This window comes from Oxyura jamaicensis, chromosome 3 (genome assembly GCF_011077185.1).
Source record: "Oxyura jamaicensis isolate SHBP4307 breed ruddy duck chromosome 3, BPBGC_Ojam_1.0, whole genome shotgun sequence".
Classification (NCBI taxonomy): domain Eukaryota; kingdom Metazoa; phylum Chordata; class Aves; order Anseriformes; family Anatidae; genus Oxyura; species Oxyura jamaicensis.
In genome coordinates, this window is record NC_048895.1 from 46,027,046 (window position 1) to 46,044,809 (window position 17,764).

The following is a 17,764-nucleotide window of genomic DNA, read 5'->3' on the forward strand; positions in this document are numbered from 1 at the left end:
CATTAAGGTCTGTTTAAGGTCTGGTATGTATCATCCCTAGATCACATTCTCAAAAGACAGCAGTCTGTATTGTTCCTTTGATTTCAGTGGAATATGCCAGTTTATGTATCAGTTGTATAGGGAAGTATAATGAAGGGCATGTTCATTCAAAACTAAAATTGAATACCTTTCAATCTGTCTGTACCCTCTGTCCTCTAGAATAAACTGGAACTAATTGCACTGATTCCCTATTTTCTTTTTGCAGGATACTTAAAATGTGCATTACTCTGGGATATATTATTTGGACTTAGCATAATTTTTGCACTGTCCGTTTGTCATTCTTCTTCATGCCTGCTGTCAGAAATGAATCAGGAGACAAAAGCAAGCCTAATTGACAGCTCTGGGGAGGCTGAAGGTAGGCTGTGACCTGAAATGAGGACTGCTCTCATAATGAGAGCCAGCTGAAAGATTATGTATAAAGAGTCACTAAAATAGATTCCCTGGCTCTTTTTCATGAACCAGCAGATGGTAGCAGAGTCTACAGATCTCAGAGAAGGCAAATGTACATTAAATACTGTAACTGCCCTCATTCATTTGCCATTCATCTTTACTTGTCAGCCTCTTCGTAAGTGCCTTCTCTAGTGCTGACCCTGAAATTGCATCATTTAATCTGTAATCATACATCGCTAATATTTCCCTTTTCTATCGCATATCAACTGCATTAATTCTGCTGCACTGTGGACCACTGATAGCTGTAGGCATGTCTCTGTAGAAAAGAGAGATTCATAAAATGGAATAGAGGCAAGAGGAATGGCTGACTTGCTGGTTTGAAGGAGGTGGGGAGAAGAGGAAGTGAGAGGAAAGAGGCATGTGGACACAGATTTGTCAGTCTTTTCACTCTTCTTTCATGTGTACCTCAAATTATAAATGGCCTATTACTAATACTTAGGAGTTGCCAGAGTGCTGAGCCCCTGGCATAAGAAAGACACAGGTCCTGCTTACAGAGTCTAGTATTTAAACAGAGGTGCTGTGCATAGAAATGAGCCAGAAGAATATGCTTTCTGAGTTGAGACCAGAAGGTATAATGCATGTGTGAGAGCATTTCTGAATAAATGGGATTCGTGGTGTGTTTTTGAGATGGGATTTGAAAGGGGAGGTGGAAGGCTTTAGTTTGTGAAGAAGTTGGGGGGACCTAGTATCCTTGAAGACTCATGTATTTTTGCCTGCTCTTGAGTCTGTGCCCAAGGATGGCAGGGCTCAAAAGTTCAAATATTGTCAACAGTTAGTCATGTTGAAGCTGTTGTTGAGATGGGAACTATGTGCTGTGAGCCTGTCTGCAATGACTGGTGAAAAATGTGCTTTCAGGAGACACTGACAGACCAAAGAACCCAACATGCCAAAATGATTAAGTCAAGTATACCATTTTATCTCTTGACCCACTTTTCCTCTGAAGGGTCAGCCACAAGATAATAACAAAGTATCCTGAAAACAGTATGCATGAAAAGACAGCATTATAAACTGCATGCCTACATAAAGGATGCAAAATGCTCAGTTTGATGTCTGTTTCCATTATATTGGACAATCACCTTTGTGGCCCTGGAAAAAAATACCTGAGTTTTTTTGTTTGTTTGTTTTGTTTTGTTTTTTTAACCTCTTGCCCATGGCCTCTAGCAAGAGTCTGGGAAGTGCTTTCTTTTTAGAGGTGTTATAGCAGTCAAAAGCTCTAGATGGTACTATGGAATCACTATATTGTGGCCTGCCTTTTGTAATGGTCTCTTACTGTTTTTTGGCTTCTACAAAATGTAGGGAAAGCAGAGCAGCAAAATGAAGTCAGCAAGAAACCTACCAAATAAAAAATAAAAAGGTCATAGATTTTTGTTTCAGACTCCATGGTTATATTAGCTTTCATTCTTGTATAATAGGCTAGATGTTCTAACAGTGCTTAACACATTAGGTTCTAGTATTAATGAGTTATGCTGTATTGAGCCAACGTTTTCATTACATTTACTGGCAAGAAAATAAAAAAAAAAAGAAAAGATTAATGCAGGATTCCCTAAGAGAAAAACAGTTTCTTTCTTGTGGTTCTGAGATTTTTTGCTTGTGATACTTATGCACAGTGTGCATGAGCATCTGTGCACACATGTCTAACTTTGGAGGCATTCTGTACTGTGAGGATAAAAGTTTTCTGCCAAAGTCAGCAGACAGGGTTCTATGTGCAGGTGTGGGAACATTAATTAAAAAAAAAAAAAAAAAAAAGAAACTGCTATCCATACACAATTGCTCATGACCTCTTGCTCCAGAATTTAGCAGTAAAGGGGAACCCTTCACCACTCCTGACACCAGGAGGGACCAGGAGGGACCTATGCTTTCTACACGAGAGGAGTGCAAGTCCCCAGCCATTTGTCTGTTCTGTTCTAAGTACTACCATGCTGAGCTCAGAGAGACAGTAAGATCAACAACTATTTTCTACAGAGCTACAATAAAATATCCCTAAGTATGTAATAAATGCTGTAATATGATTTTTTATTTTTTTTTCAGACTGCTAAAGAAAAGTAGAATACAAACCCCAATGCATTTGCTTTATTCCACAGAATCACAGAATCACCTAGGTTGGAAGAGACCTCCAAGATCACCTAGTCTAACCTCTGACCTAATGCTAACAAGTCCTTCACTAAACCATATCCCTAAGCTCTACATCTAAATGTCTTTTAAAGAACTCCAGGGGTGGTGACTGAACCACTTCCCTGGGCAGCCTATTCCTAGACATTTTAATTCAAAATTAAGGTTTTCTTTGAAACTCTTGTGCACATAATCACACTAGAACTCTATAAAACTCCAGTTGAGACAATAAGTGAATCGCAATTGGTACATTTTATTTTCCAACTGTTATTTTACCACATATCTGGTACTTGCTACTGTTATACAAACTTCTAGTCTTAACCAATGGTTATTAATATACATGCAATTTCTGACAGTCATCCAAAAGTGAAAACTCTAGGCTGACCCCAGCAAAATGAAGATAACTGAATCAAAGAAGAAAGGTCAAAGAGTAGTTGAAGTTTTGTCCTTAGAAATTCCTATGAGAAATTAGGTGTATATGTTATTAGGGGACTCTGTGAATAATCAGTAAAAGGGAATGTTTATTTGAGAGGAGGAAAGGTCTAAGATAATATAGACATTAATGTTGTCTCTAGTTGTGAATGCCTCAATTTTTTATTTTATTTTAATTTTTATTGCATGATGGGCAAGAGGCAATAGTTGCTCTCTGTCACAGGTTTCTGAAGTGTGGGACATAGGCTTTCAGGAATTGGGAAAATTCATTATATATATATCTAAAATTTAGCCTCTTCTACCTTCATCACGTGACCTTTCACTTTCTGCCTGCATGTGCTGTCTCTGTTCTATATTGATTTTATACTTATCAGTCTCATCGGTGTAATATTTGGGAGCCTTCCAGTACCTTTTTTGACAATGTAACTAACATCTGTCATCGTTTCTCCCAGGAACAGATTAATGTTGAGTGTAATGCTTGGGTATCTGATGTATGCAGAGCTGTAAGCGTAGTACGCAAACTTGAAGATGTCTTTTTTATCCTTTGTGTTCTGCGTTGCCTCTTTTTTTCTCTTTTTTTTTTTTAAAAAAAAAAAAACCTCACACGGTCCCAAGGCTACTTCTGATATTTTTGTTTGTTTGTAATTTGTGTCATTCTGAAAATTGTATATGAAAAAGCTGTACTTGGAATGCATATGTGTGTGTGTGCGTGTATTAGTTTATTAAAAATATTGCTTGAATTTTATTCTGTGATTAAAAACTTGAAAAATACTAAATTCACATGAGAGAACAGATAAGAAAGATGAGATGCAAAAGCTACCCATATAAACTTAGAAGAAAATGAAGATGTGTTATCTTCCTGGGTTTATGGGCACAGATTCAACAGCTGTGCAGTGTTGAAGAATAAAGTGGTTATAGGTGCCAGCTTTGTCCAGCAGGTTCAAGACTTCATGGCTATATACTTGGGTGTGTTTGAGCCTTCCTAAATTCTTTGTCTGTTTCTGTATGACCAGCTAGAATGTTTTCAGCTGATATAAAACAATAACAATTGTTTTGGCTACCCCCCTCCTTTTCCAGTTTTTGGTGTGGAATTCATTATGTGACTGTCTTGAGTTTGAAGTGCAGCAAATGTGAAAGCTATTGATCAGAACTTCAAGTGATGATCAGTGTTTAGTGGTTGCCAAACATCAGTGTATGAATTTATTTGATTCCACATGCTTAACATTGAAGGAAATGGTAAAGAAACAGAGGATTAATTGGGCTGAAGGTATTAAATCTGATAATTATTCTAGGGTAAAATGGAAACATTTGCAAGAGCTGTTAAAAGCAAGAGTGAAAAGCCTTCCAGTCACCTTAATGTGTGGGATATCAGTTTCTTCACATTCTTGGAGATCAAAAATGTCATTGAACAAAACTTTGCCTACTGAAGCAGAAGAGCAGAGTATTGTTTGATCTTTCAAGGGAGACATGTTTGATGCAGTTGTCATCAAACCCCAGCTATAACGATTAAATCTATGTTCAAGGCCTTTGAAGTTCAATTCAGTTAATTTAGGAACAATGTTTGTTTGTATTTGATAACAAAATAGTCATGCTTTTGTGCCATGCACACAGATTTTATCTGTAAATATACATACGTTTATCAGTGTATGTATGTGCATTATATGTGTGTACTTGTATATATGTATATCTGCATTTGTGGAAAGCGTAGTTTTATTGCCACTCCTATGCTTAACATGCAAAATATTAATCAAGATAAGGAAATCTTTCAAAGTGTGAGAAATATTAAGTGCTCTGCTTTGTGTTAGCAAGTATGGCCACACTTCTCGGTACAGATTTGCAACACTGGAGTTGTCATACCGAATCAGATATGCAGTCTATCTGATCCTTCTTCCCAGGGGAAGCCAATACAGGATGCTTCAGAGAGAAGTGGACAAAACTCTATCCACACCATTTTGAAAAAAATACTCATCCTTAATATTAATGCAAAACCCTGAAGCACAGAGTCTTATTTCTTATTCAAAACTCTGTTTAAGAATTAACTCTTAGAAACAAGAATGGTTTCATTTACCATATAAATGTATAATTTCCACAGGATAACAGAAAATAAGGCTGGAGGACTTGAGAGGTGCTGTAAGTCATCCTTTCCATCACCAAGGTAGATCAGCTAAATCCTGGGCCATTCCTCAAAGGTGCGTCGAAGTTCCTGAGAACAAGGTAAGCAACAACGTACACTCCACAACCTCTAAGGTCAGGCCTTATTTTGGTGCTTTACTATCTCAACAGTCTCCAGATAATGATATAATAATAAAAAATAAAAATAAAAATAAAATAAACAGTAGGGCTAGTGGCATAGTGTTCTGTGTGGTTATTTATTTCCACAGGCACACCAAATTTTTCCTTCTTTCATCAGCAGTCATGTGTCCTCTTGCGTGGTGTAGAGGAGCAGTTTAACAGATAGGGGCGAAAAACTGCTCATGGGTGCTCCATAGGAAAAGTGACTGGAGCCATTGAAAGTGGTAGTGTTGAGGTGTTGTCTCCCACCACATGCTCATTGCTCCTGTTCCAGTACAGGGATGGTGAAAGGGAAGATGAATCACATCTTGCAGTGTTCATGTTGCAGCCTGATGAACTGTTTTAGTATGATACATTTCAGTCCTGGTTTTGGCTGAGATAGACCTGTGTGTGTCTGGCCTGTGATGGTCGCTGAGTTCATCTTTACTCAGTACCACAATGTAAAGTGTTCAGCATATTTACCAGGTTGATTCCTGGGTTTGAGATTAGCCCTTTACTGTGCTTTGCCAACATGATTTATTATTATTATTATTTATTATTAATGCTTAATTAGCACTCATGTTAAACGAAACCATTTAGATGTGTTGTGGTTTAACCTGGCCGGCAGCTAAACACCACACAGACATTTGCTCACCCTCCCCCCTCCCTCTCTGGGACGGGGGAGAGAAACGGGAAAGTGAAGCCTGTGAGTTGAGATAAAGACAGTGTATTAAGATAGGAAATAATAATAATAATAATAACAGTGCGTACGAAACAAGTGATGCACAATGCAATTGCTCACCACCCGCTGACCGATGCCCAGCCTATCCCCAGCAGCCAGCCCTCCCACCCCGGCTAGCCACCCCTATATATTGTTTAGCATGATCCCAGATGGTATGGAATACCCCTTTGGCCAGTTTGGGTCAGCTGTTCTGGATCTGTCCCCTTCCAGCTCTTGCTGAACCCAAAGACTGCCTGCTGGCAGGGCAGAGTGAGGAGCTGAAAAGTCTTTGGCTTGGTGTAAGCACTACTCTGTAACAATCAAAACATCAGAATGTTATCAGCACTCTTCTCATCCAAATCCAAACCATAGCACCCTACCAGCTACTAGGAGGAAAATTAACTCTGTCCGAACTGAAACCAGGACAAGATGTTTCCACCTTGCCATGTGACTTCCTTCAAAGTGGTAGAAGAATTAAAAATGATGGACTGAGAGTCTTTTCTTCCTGAATTTTGTCTTGTGTGGTTTTTAGTTTTCCCTAAACCATTACCAGCTTCTCTGGGTATTTAGAAGATGATAATGCTTTGTGTAACAACAGCGAGTTAAGTTTCAGAAAAACACTTAACATCTATTTTGAAATTGTGAGGGTGTACAAATGGAGCTAGGCAGCTCTGTTTATATGACTTATATGACCTGATATTAAAATTTAATGTAGTTACTTGGTTAATTGAATTTAAATAGATGTGTGGTTTATTAAGCTGTTTAATAAACTGGGGCACCCTTTGAAATCAAGGAATCCTAAGGTCAAAATATTTTCAGACATCTACATTTAGATATCATTCCTCAAAATGAGCTACTCGGTGCTTTGAATATGTTAGTGAAGAAAAAGTTGTTGGTTGGCTTGATAGACCAGTAAGGAACTTTGATTTCTATCTGCCATCTAAGCAAAAGTGCCCCATTCTCCATGGACATCCTAAGGATAGAAGCAGCTCATGGAGATGTAATTGTATATTGCTTACCTGGCAGATAAAGACTATTCATTTGGGGTATTAGTATGGGAAATTATTATATATATATATATATATAATATATATATATTAATCAAGATGGAAAAAAAGTCAAATCACCTTGTTCCTATATTAATGGGAAAGAAGATTCAAACCCAGTGACTGTTCTGCAGGTCTGGGTGAAAAAAAAAATAATCTCAGCAGCCCAATAAATTGTGTTTTTTATTATTTGGTATTCCTCACATAAAAGGAACACAAATGAAAAGGCCTGACCTTTTCACGGGCAGCAGCAGAGCTCTGACAATAGTCAATACTTACAGCTAATAGTAGTGCAATTTAAGATCTGCTGTATAATGATACATTTGTAAACAATATTTTTTTTTCTCTTTTCCTAGAGCAATGTGAGTAGCAAACTACTGGCAGTAGGTATAAAAATAAAGTATTGCTTTCCTGATGGTTGTTATCCTCAGTTCTATAATTAGAGTTGTGCTGAACTATCCAGGGAAGATGCTGATAAGGGAGCCAAAAAAATAAATAAATAGAAGGGAGCAGACAGTCATAGTCTTCCTGTTGGCCTGAGCACTGCACTAAGCAACCCCTGTGCTGTTCTTCACAGATGCTTTTTTGACAAAAAAATGTAATATGGAGTTTTTGGAAAATATTGTGGTGCTTGGGGACCATGGGGTACATAAAAAACAAGAACAAAAAAAATAGGAACTGAAATGAAACATGATGTGTTGATGTAACTAGGCATCAAGCAATGTCCAGATGGACTGACAAGATTGGAGAAATTCAAAACCACATTTTAAAATAGAAATCTTCCCCTTCCTGCTGGTTAACCCACTTTTCAATGCATTTTTATTTTTTTCCCAAAGAAGTTTTTATTTCATTTTATTTATTTATTTATTTTTCTAATGACATTACTTCCAGTTTCCCTACAGGTAGAAGTCAGCAGACACTATTTCAGGACCTGCACATCTGGTGCCTCATAAAGGGATGTGCCAGAACCATCCAAAATGTTTAAAAGAGTGCTTAGACCAAACACCTGCTATCAATTCAGGTGTAGAGAGTGAAAGAACTCAATTAGAAATAACTATGGGGCCAAACTCTAGCAGATGTTCAATTACCCTTGCTACCTACCTTGCAACAGACTAAGGGTGCAGTCGGTGTTACATACATGCATTGTTTCAGGACTGTTTTTGAGTTTCCATCTGTAGTGCCAGCTGCACTTATTGATCCTACCTCTTGCCTACAGCTATCCTGTTTGGGATGCCTTGTTGCATAAGGTGTATTTCTGTGCATTTGTGTTTGTTTGTTTTTACTTCATAAGTTAAATATGGAACATGGTAGGGATGGGCAAAATTTAATATGATCCTTCCAGCAATATTCAGCTGTGTAGAAATCCTTCTGTATTTTACCCACAGAAAGGCTTACATTTTTACCTACTTAAGCAACATGGAAATGTGGCTTTGGCTCCTGACACCTATGCTGTGAGGTACAGCTCTCTGCGTGTTACACCTGACAGGTATAACTATTGCTTTATTAAAAATAAGAAGAGATTCTGGACAACTTAGTGCACTTCCCCTCTCCAGTTTGACTCTAGGTCATTGCAAGGAATGATTTTAGTATTTTGTCATTAGCTTAATCTAGTAACAAATTAAAAAGCGTATTCTATCCTTCCAGGGTAGAAAAATGACTTTTTTATCCCTGCACAGATACAATTGAGAGAAACAGAAATTAATATTGCTCCTAAATGTAGATCTGGGCTGGAAAGATGCCAAAATCTCAGGGTAAGAGTAAAAACTTGTTTGCTTTTGACAGGAGATAGGCTTTAAATTTACTTCATAAGTTGATGGGTTATGAAATTGAGTTCTGGAAAGCTAGCAGATGGGAATTTTTATTGCTAAAATTGCGTGTATGATGTTGGAAACCAACCAGTGTACAAAAGAGTGCCCTATCAGTGGAGTGGAACATTTGGCACTGAACTGGTTACAGCTTTTTCATCCTCAAAAGGCTAATGAAAAGATGACTCTTCCCTCTTAGGGAAAAGTTGCAAATAAGTGAAACAAATGAGAGCCTGCAAACTCTCTCTTAGGAGATGTAATATTTTTAAGTAATTTTGAAAGAAAATGCTTCATTTTTGTCATATTTTAATATTCCTTAGCCCAGGGTGATAAGATGCATCAATCTCAACTCTAGCTATTGTAACCTTGGAAAAGTTTCCTTTTAGTTTTGGAGAGCTGAGAAGAATTGTAAAAGCACCTTCAGGGGTGCAGAAGTCTCAGGGAGGCTGGAAAGAACGGCAGGTTTCTTCTTGTCATGCAAGGACCACATTCATTAACAATGGTTGTCAATAGCATTTCATTCCTATGGGCTGCTCTTTTCATTGTCCAACACCATCTGAGTCCCTAGGAGAACTGATATGTGAAAAGAAGTGATTCAAATTCACAAAGGAATGAGGAAGCTGGTTCAGTTTAAATGTGAACAGTACCAAATCTTCTCTTGACCTTGTCCTTGTCCTAGCCATCTGGTTTTCCCAAATTGTTGTGCACCTCTGCATCCCTTTTCTCCAAGCTGTATGTTTAGATGTCCCAGAATTCATTTGTGGGTTTGAAGAGACAAGCACTTGTGGCACAGCTTCTAAGGTACAGCCATCTTTTGACCTTATGTTTCATTAATTTTCTCTGTGTTCAGTTTTGTTCAGAACAGGGTGGTATATCTTGTGCTTTCACATCAGCTTTTACTTTCTTTCGTGCTTCTCCGTGACTTTTTAAGGGCAATAATTAGCATATTCATATGAGAAAACTATATGTACATTTCACTGTTTATATGTATTAAAAGTTGACTGCAATTCCTGCCACATCTGAAAGAGATTAAAAAGGAAAATCTTTGTATGCTTTTCTGAGTAGTTACTGTGTGCAGCATTTCAGTGCTTTTGTTACTACCTTACTCAGCACTCTATCACTGTGTTTATTGGTAACAGTGGTACCAAAGATGAAACTAATGCAGCAGCAGGCAGGAAAGAGCACAGAAAGAAATGGGAGATACTGTCTGATGTGATACTTCTGATGTGATGCCAATGCCAACCTGCCCTCCCCCCCGCCGCCCCCCAAAAACTAACTAAAACAACAATAACAAAAACTAAAAGCAAACTACCTAAATAATAACAGGGGCAAGGAAAATCTTTCAATCTTTAAAAGGTTAAAGAAAAATATTCAGAAGCTGCCCTATCAGAAAATGTAATTTCAAAAATGTTATTAAGAAAACAAACAATTCCTAAAACTTGGATTTTTGTAGTTGTTGTCATTTTAGTCTTAGCAAAGACTGAAGCCATGTGGTTCATATTTGCCTTTGAGTATGGGGCAGTGAGCAGGAGAGGAGGGAAATATTTTTAAGAAAAAAAATTAGCTCTTCAAAAGGATTTTTTTTTTCACATGAATAAACAAGCATCAATGATAAAAGTTGTGAAGCTGATAATTCCAGCTTAATAAGTGTCAAAGATGCCCTGAAAAGGGAAGTTTGGGAAGGGAAGTGGTTGCTAGTGAAATTTCAGATACAATTTTGCTACCATTCATCACTGCTTTCTTTAATTTCATGAGCTCTTCCTGGAAAAATATATACCAAGATTTAGCAGTTCGCATATGCTGTTTTGCAGCTGAACTTGAAATGTGCCGAGTAACCACAGCTGAACGTGGTGGGAGTTATGCAATCTCAGCATCTTTTGGGGTCTGGCTCTGTGTACACATTCACTATGCAAACAGCTAATCAAGTTTCAAGAGTGATAGCACAAAAAGTTTATTCTCCTTCCTCTAAAACCAGTTAATTTCCTAGGATTTATTGAGTCAAATGTTGTATTTATGATGTTCAGTTCCTCACTTAATCAAAACTAAACACTTAATTTTACACTTCATACCTCCAAAAAGGAGGGTGAATAATTTATAATGAATAATTTTATGAATTTGGCCTTTTTCTCTTTATGAATTATCCACAAGAGATCATGACTTCTCAGGGGTACTTCCACTCAGAATGAGTCACTGAATAATTCTTGGTCTACAACAATTTGTTGTGAGGTTTGATATTTAATTTTTCAACTGTTCTGACTGGACTCAATGACATATAATTGCCAACTCAATATGTAGATGTCCTAAAATGATGCTTCCAGACTGACTCATCACAAGCTACTTCAGCACTTTCTATAACTTGACTTTGTTGTTTGCTGTTTGTTTAGAAAACTCCTGTCAGCAGGCTTCTTTTTGGTGTCATTGAATGAAAAAGATAAAGTTAGATAAAATCATCAGTTAGTGATCTTGATGGCCCACATAATAAGGTTGAGAAGTAGCTAATGCTATGAATGCTTTCATGCTTCTTCGTAGAGCAGTGCATTGTAACAACATCCTTGAACTTTTGAAGCTGAGGCAGAGAAGATCTTTTAGTCTCACACAGCTCTTGTTACTATCTGGATCAATATCTAGAAGGTCAATTACTGTCCCTCATCAAAGCTGTTTTCTAAATGAATTTACATCATGATAGGTTGTGGTTAGAACAAAAGCATAGCTAGTGGTTACTTTTCTTCCCATAGGTGTCTGAATACTTAGAACTGCCTGTTTAATACGTTAGCTCCTTGATGCAACTAGTTATAGCATCCTAGTGTCAAACACTGATATACAGTGTTTGTCTGTCTCTGAGGGGCTAATAAGGGCTTTGGTAGATGTCAAGCTTTCAAGATAGATGGACAGCCATTAATCCAAATGTTTTGGCTTTTTATTGCAGAAAGAACAAATACCCAGTGCATTCTGGAGCATGTCAACATGTTTCTATTTCTACTGGCATTTTTTAAGTCTTATCCTGCAGCAAACCATCAGAATAAAACAGGTTGCCTAGTTATATAGGTAGATTTATTCTTTAGTCCTCGATCCCTTTTGTGATATGAGAATGTTTATTAACACAACTGCCAGAGCAGCACAGTTGGTGATTTGGAAAGCAGTTAATATAAGAAAAGCCTTAATTTGTTGGTAAGCTCCAGAAAAAGCAGATAACTACTCATGTAGTTGCTGAAGACATAATTACATATCATCTATATCCCTTATAGAAAAGGGAAAGTTTCCTGCTTATACATAGACAAAAAATATTTTATTTTATTTTATTTTGAGGTTCAGTCTGTGCTTGAATTATGTGTATGTTAGCCATAAAATCCAGGAAATTTTACAGATAACTCGGTGTCTCAAGACTTGAGGGCCAAAGATTTTTTGACATCTGGACTTAGGTGTGTTATGTATGTGTCTTCATTTATTGATTAGCCTTTTGATAGATTATATGTTTTAGCACTATACAAAACTTCTGTATGTACTCCATATTAATCCTAACCCATATTCCAGATCATGATCATGGAGGGATCACTTATGTCCTCTCTTTTTATACATATATAAAGTTATACCAGGAAAACCTGTGGATATAGGTTTATGCAAAACTGTTGAGCATGGTGTTGTGTGGACTATACAACCAAATTTTATGATTTTGTTAAACTAGTACAATTAAAGTTGAAAACAATAAATGATTTCCTGAGTTGGTACAAATCAATGTTTCATCTAACTGGTCTCCAATTCCTTGCTGTTCTGCATAAGAAGGAAAGTTTTTTTGCAAGAGAAAATATCATAGATCCATTGCAAATATCAGCTGTTGGACCAGTAGCCTTCATCTAAAGTCTAAAGGCATGTTGACTGTTTTAGTGTGATCATCCATGTTCAGACTGTAGGATTTCCAGGGATGGGAGGTATATGAAAGCACAGGGGTATGTGCGTGTTTGTGCATGTGCATGCATGCTTGTAAATGGGGAGGACAGGACGAATGAATTTGTTTAGTCCATGGGGCAAAAAATACAGTTTGAATTTTAAGAGAAAAGAGGTTTTACCAGTATGAGACAACAACTGATATGTGACAAAATTAATAGATCTTATATAAAACGGGAAGATGGGTATTATTAAGACATTATCTTGAATGGACAGCTAATGGAAAGTAACATGGACAGGCTATCAGTAGACTCTTCTTCACTTCAAATACATGCACTCATATTCATAGATGTGCACACACATCAAACGAAGACTGAAATCATGTCTGTAACTACTGCGTTTTGAGTTGCACCCAGGGAAATAATGAAGCTTGTCTATTTTATGTAAAAATTTGAAGTTTTTGCAAAGTGTATGAACAGAATAGACCTGTCTGCCAAAACACCTAAAAGAACCATCTCTGCAGAGCTATTATTTCTCCTTTTTATTATCGGCAGACAATTTCCACTGTGCATAAAATAGCCTGAGTCAGGAGCATCAGATCAAAGATCACCTTTTTTACCCCGCTGCTGAAGCTGTTGTACTCTGGAGACATTTATTTATCCAAAGTAACAGGGCAGTGATCACTGCAGAGAACTGGGACTTCCTTTCTTCATTCAAATAACTAAAGTTTCTATTGTTTTAAAAATACCGAACTAATTATTTTCCACCAAAGGAACACTAGGTAAGATAAATAATATCATTTCTCCTTTTACAGAAGGGTCTAATCCAAAGTAGTTCAATAAATTTGTTAAGTGGCTATGACTTCAACAAACCTGAAAGGTCTGAGTGTGCCTGAATCATCTCGTGGAAGTGTGTAATATGGCCTGGCAGCAGTCATTTTTCATTGTTTACAAGCTCTAATAAAACATGGAAAGCAAATGTCAGAAGCATAAATAATATCATATCCTAATGTTTTGGTGATATTAACACTTGAAGAATAGCACGTTAAATGTTCAAGCAGTTAGATACTGACTAATTCTTATAACACATCAGTGCATTGGGAGAGTAAAGGTATCTGCTGGGGATGAAAAAACTGAAGCAGAGAACATATGTGACTGGAGTAGAGGGTGGGATGTGAAGTTTATTTGTTACTAACCCTTTGTCTGTTCTTGGTCACGCTGTGTAGTGTTGGCTGTACGTTGGAAAATTACCTTGACAAAAGCAGATTTTTCAAACAGCTGTACAAGCTCATGTTGTGGTGGGTGAGTTATATAGTAATATTCCAGGGCATAATTTTTCTGTGTCTTTGGTGGTCTCACAAGTAATCATAGGATGTTCTAGTGCAGACTTATGACTGTTGCTTCAACTTTTAGTAGTCTGGCATGTATAGAAATTATTACGAAGCAGAAGTACTTAGTAAATATCCAACTGCCATATTGGGTGGGCCCATGAAACCCTTTCGTTAGATCTTTCTGTCCCGATGAATGAAATCATATCCTTTGCCTAGGTGAAGCCTGGGTGAAACTTCTGTGAAGGGTTCAGCATGACATGATTCTGGCCTGTGTTTGAAGCTTAGCTATCTCATTTATAAAAATTAAGAAGGCAACTAGGGTTGCTTTTCATCCCTGAAGTCTTGCTGCAGAGTTGGAAATTAGCAGATGTATTGTAGTTGATGCCTAGCTGCAAATATTTGAGAGGGCTTTGGAGGAAGGTAGGTATTCTGTTAGCTTGGGCAAGAATCATAGAGGCTCAGGGACTTGGAGGTTCATACAGGCTTTCTGACTGAAAGCCTCCACTTTTCAAGCATGGAGCATTCTCATATCATAGCTGCCATTCTGAATGTTCAATTAAAAATTATTGTCATTTTTAACCGTGGAGTGACTTGGAAGAGCAGTGAAAGTCTTGGTCAAATGTTGAGCCACGACGAGTGTGAGCTGGCAGAAGAATGCCACCATGAGCACTGGTAATCCAGAAGGCTGTTTCTATCCACATATCAATATGCTGTCTCTCTGGGGCCTAAGCCTCATTTAGATGCTCTGTAAGTTTTGCTAAAAAGTAGCCACCTGAGCAGCTTTACTGTGTCCCAGGCTCTGAAGCAATCCAGGGTACAAAAATTAAGAGCTGTGTAGTCTTGCTTTTTTTCTATACCCCTAAGGCAGGGATTGGACAATAAGTTGTCTGTGATCCTTGGGCTATTTCATGTTGGCTTTTGCCTTTAAACAACTTCAAGTCCATTGTTATCATGTACAGCCCTGAAAACCAAGGAAAACAAACAAACAAACAAACAAAAACCTTATTCTAGCAATGTCAGCTACGTTTTTCTAAGCCTTTCACGTTGGGAAACCTGTCACTGGAGCCTTGATTCTCAAGACCATGTCCTTCTGACAGCCTTGCCCAGGGAGAAATCCTTGTGTTAAGAAACAGGAAGGGTAATTGGGACTCATTTATGTATAATTGTTTTTGGCATGGTTAGAAGAAAACAAACTGCTAAGCAGATTACCATTTAGAGATGCCAAGGATATGAAGTATCTATAATATACACATGAAGTCCTGAGTTGGAGTAGCTTTCAAATTCAAATTTTGTTTTAATATTGTAATGATTTCTGGTGAGTGTTTCACAGACAAGTACATTAAAGGAGTATTTGGATGAAGACACTATATATTTTGATTCACACAGGTGATGACTGACCTTTACATGAAACAACATGAATATGTGAAAGATGACACGAGCAGAGGAAATAAGAGAGGTGCTCCAGTGGTAAGTGGAGTTGTGTGGTGCATCTAGAGTTGAGACAAAGCTTATGAACTCTTTGTAAAGTGGAATTTCACCAGTACAGGGACTCAAAATGAGGAAGAAATACAGCACTTTGTCCAGGATAAGTAAGATGTAGAAAGGCCTGAAAGAAGGAAACTAATGATCAAGATCACAGAATCACAGAATCATCTAGGTTGGAAGAGACCTCCAAGATCACAGAGTCTGACCTCTGACCTAACACTAACAAGTCCCCCACTAAACCATATCACTAAGCTCTAAATCTTGAACAAGCATTCCAGTAGAAAGAAGAGAACAGGAAAAAATCATTTTCAGTGCTGCAAAGAAAAACAACATGATATTGACTGAATAAACCTTTTCTGAACAATGACGTGCCCTGCTGTTGCAGGTTTATTTTACAGGGAATACTTGTTCAAGATAACCTACTATATTCCTACCTCTTTTTTACCTCTGTTTTACCATAAATGCCAACCATGTCTACTTAAGATCATCTCCTAGAACGTTCCAGCAAAACATCTTATTTTATTTCCTATTTTTCCTATTTTTCTTCCCCAAATCTCTCATTGACCAATTATGCTAATAAATATGTCTCTATATATCCCTGTCTCTACAGATATTTTTGGCTCTCGGTTAACGGATTTCAAAATATATCACAGAACAGTTTGTGAGAAGTAGGGTTAGACATTGCATGGGATTAGCAGGTATGCATGTTTTTCCTAGTTGAATGAATGTGGAATCTCCACCTAGAGTACAGGCAGAAATAATGGTTTGATGAACTCGTCTTGTTAGTGGTCGCTGACTTCTTTCTTTCATCTGTTGTAACGTTGCATCAAAATGGCAGTTGGCAAAATCTCCTTCTCTATTTGCAAGAAATTAAAAAAAAAAAAAAAAGATGTCAAAGCTTGTTAAGGTCATTCAGCACAACTATGTGGATTTTAGGATTATATAGCTATAAGTATTATGGAATTATTAATTTAAAAATCTATATATGAATAAAGCATCTGGTGAATGAATAAGAGTAATTTCTCTCACATGGATAATTTAAATACCAGCTGTCTCCATCCTAAACCATATTTTCTCATAAAAGCTTTTAGAGAGTCTGTCTAATGGTTGTGAAATTCCAGAATTTATGGACAGTGTAAGGTCTGTCTATACAAGGATCTGAATCCTAGCTCATAATTGAAAGCCAACTCCAATGAATGGTTCAAAACAAGCACAAAAGACACCCAGGAGAAAACAAACAATTAAGCTTTACAGACTAACTCTTCTTAAATGTCTTGTCAGAACTGTAAGAGCTGCATTTCAATGTGGAGGATAAACTTGAAAGAGAGAAAAGAAAATGTGAATATATTCCTTTAATTATCTGCTGGACAGGTGGAAGAATCTGCCATTCTCTGAGACAGTATCCTTGTAATAAACCAATATACTTTATAAATTACCTTGTTCTTTTATGATGGCTTTATCTGTACTCCTTACCCATTTTCCTTCTGATATTAGTGACAGTACATAAAACTGACCATGAGCAACTTTTGAAAAGTAGTCTGACCTTTTTTAGCTACTTTTTAATATACATCAATGGTGTTTTCTTCTTTTATTCTAATATACAAGTTTCCATTTCCCGTATTGGATATTTTTCTCTATTTGGATGTTTTAGTTTCATATTTTAAAGAAATATCTTAGCATTAAAATGTGCAATGAAATTACTAATTGGCATGTGTTTTTTTTTTTTTTTTTTTCTAGAATTTTTCTTTACAGTACATGTAGAAATTTTCCATTCTCAGTCAGAACAAAGATGAAACTTGCAATCACAAAAATCTGCTTTGAATTTGTAAGTACTATATAACATTAAAAAAAAAAACAGTGTGCTTCCAGTAACATGCAAATGTATGTAATATTTTTCTTATTTGTCTTCTAATTCAGAATGGGAAATGGGGAAAAAAAGTAAAAATAAAGCACAAGATCAGAGGGACTTTGAAAAGATTCTGAAGATTTTCTTTGTGTTAGATATGTTACAGCAGCATTGAGTTTCTGCCTTGAGAAACTGATTTGATATTTTAGCTTGTTATTCCAAGTGTCAGTACCAATGATAGGAAAGAAAATAAACTGATTTTCTTAAAATGCAGTGTTTCAATTGAATGCACTAAAATATTACGAACCATAATTCCATTGAATTTTTCTAAGTGCTTTCTGTGAAACA

At 37.0% G+C, this 17,764-nt stretch overlaps 1 long non-coding RNA gene across 1 annotated transcript; it reads left to right on the forward strand.

Annotated features, from left to right (window-relative positions):
• Nucleotides 1–247: 247 nt before the first annotated feature.
• LOC118165112 lies at nucleotides 248–17,395 on the forward strand. Its single transcript, XR_004749873.1, has 5 exons — nucleotides 248–394; nucleotides 5,123–5,244; nucleotides 13,310–13,536; nucleotides 15,472–15,552; nucleotides 17,308–17,395. It is a non-coding gene; the product is annotated as an uncharacterized LOC118165112 (long non-coding RNA).
• The last annotated feature ends 369 nt before the right edge of the window (nucleotides 17,396–17,764 follow it).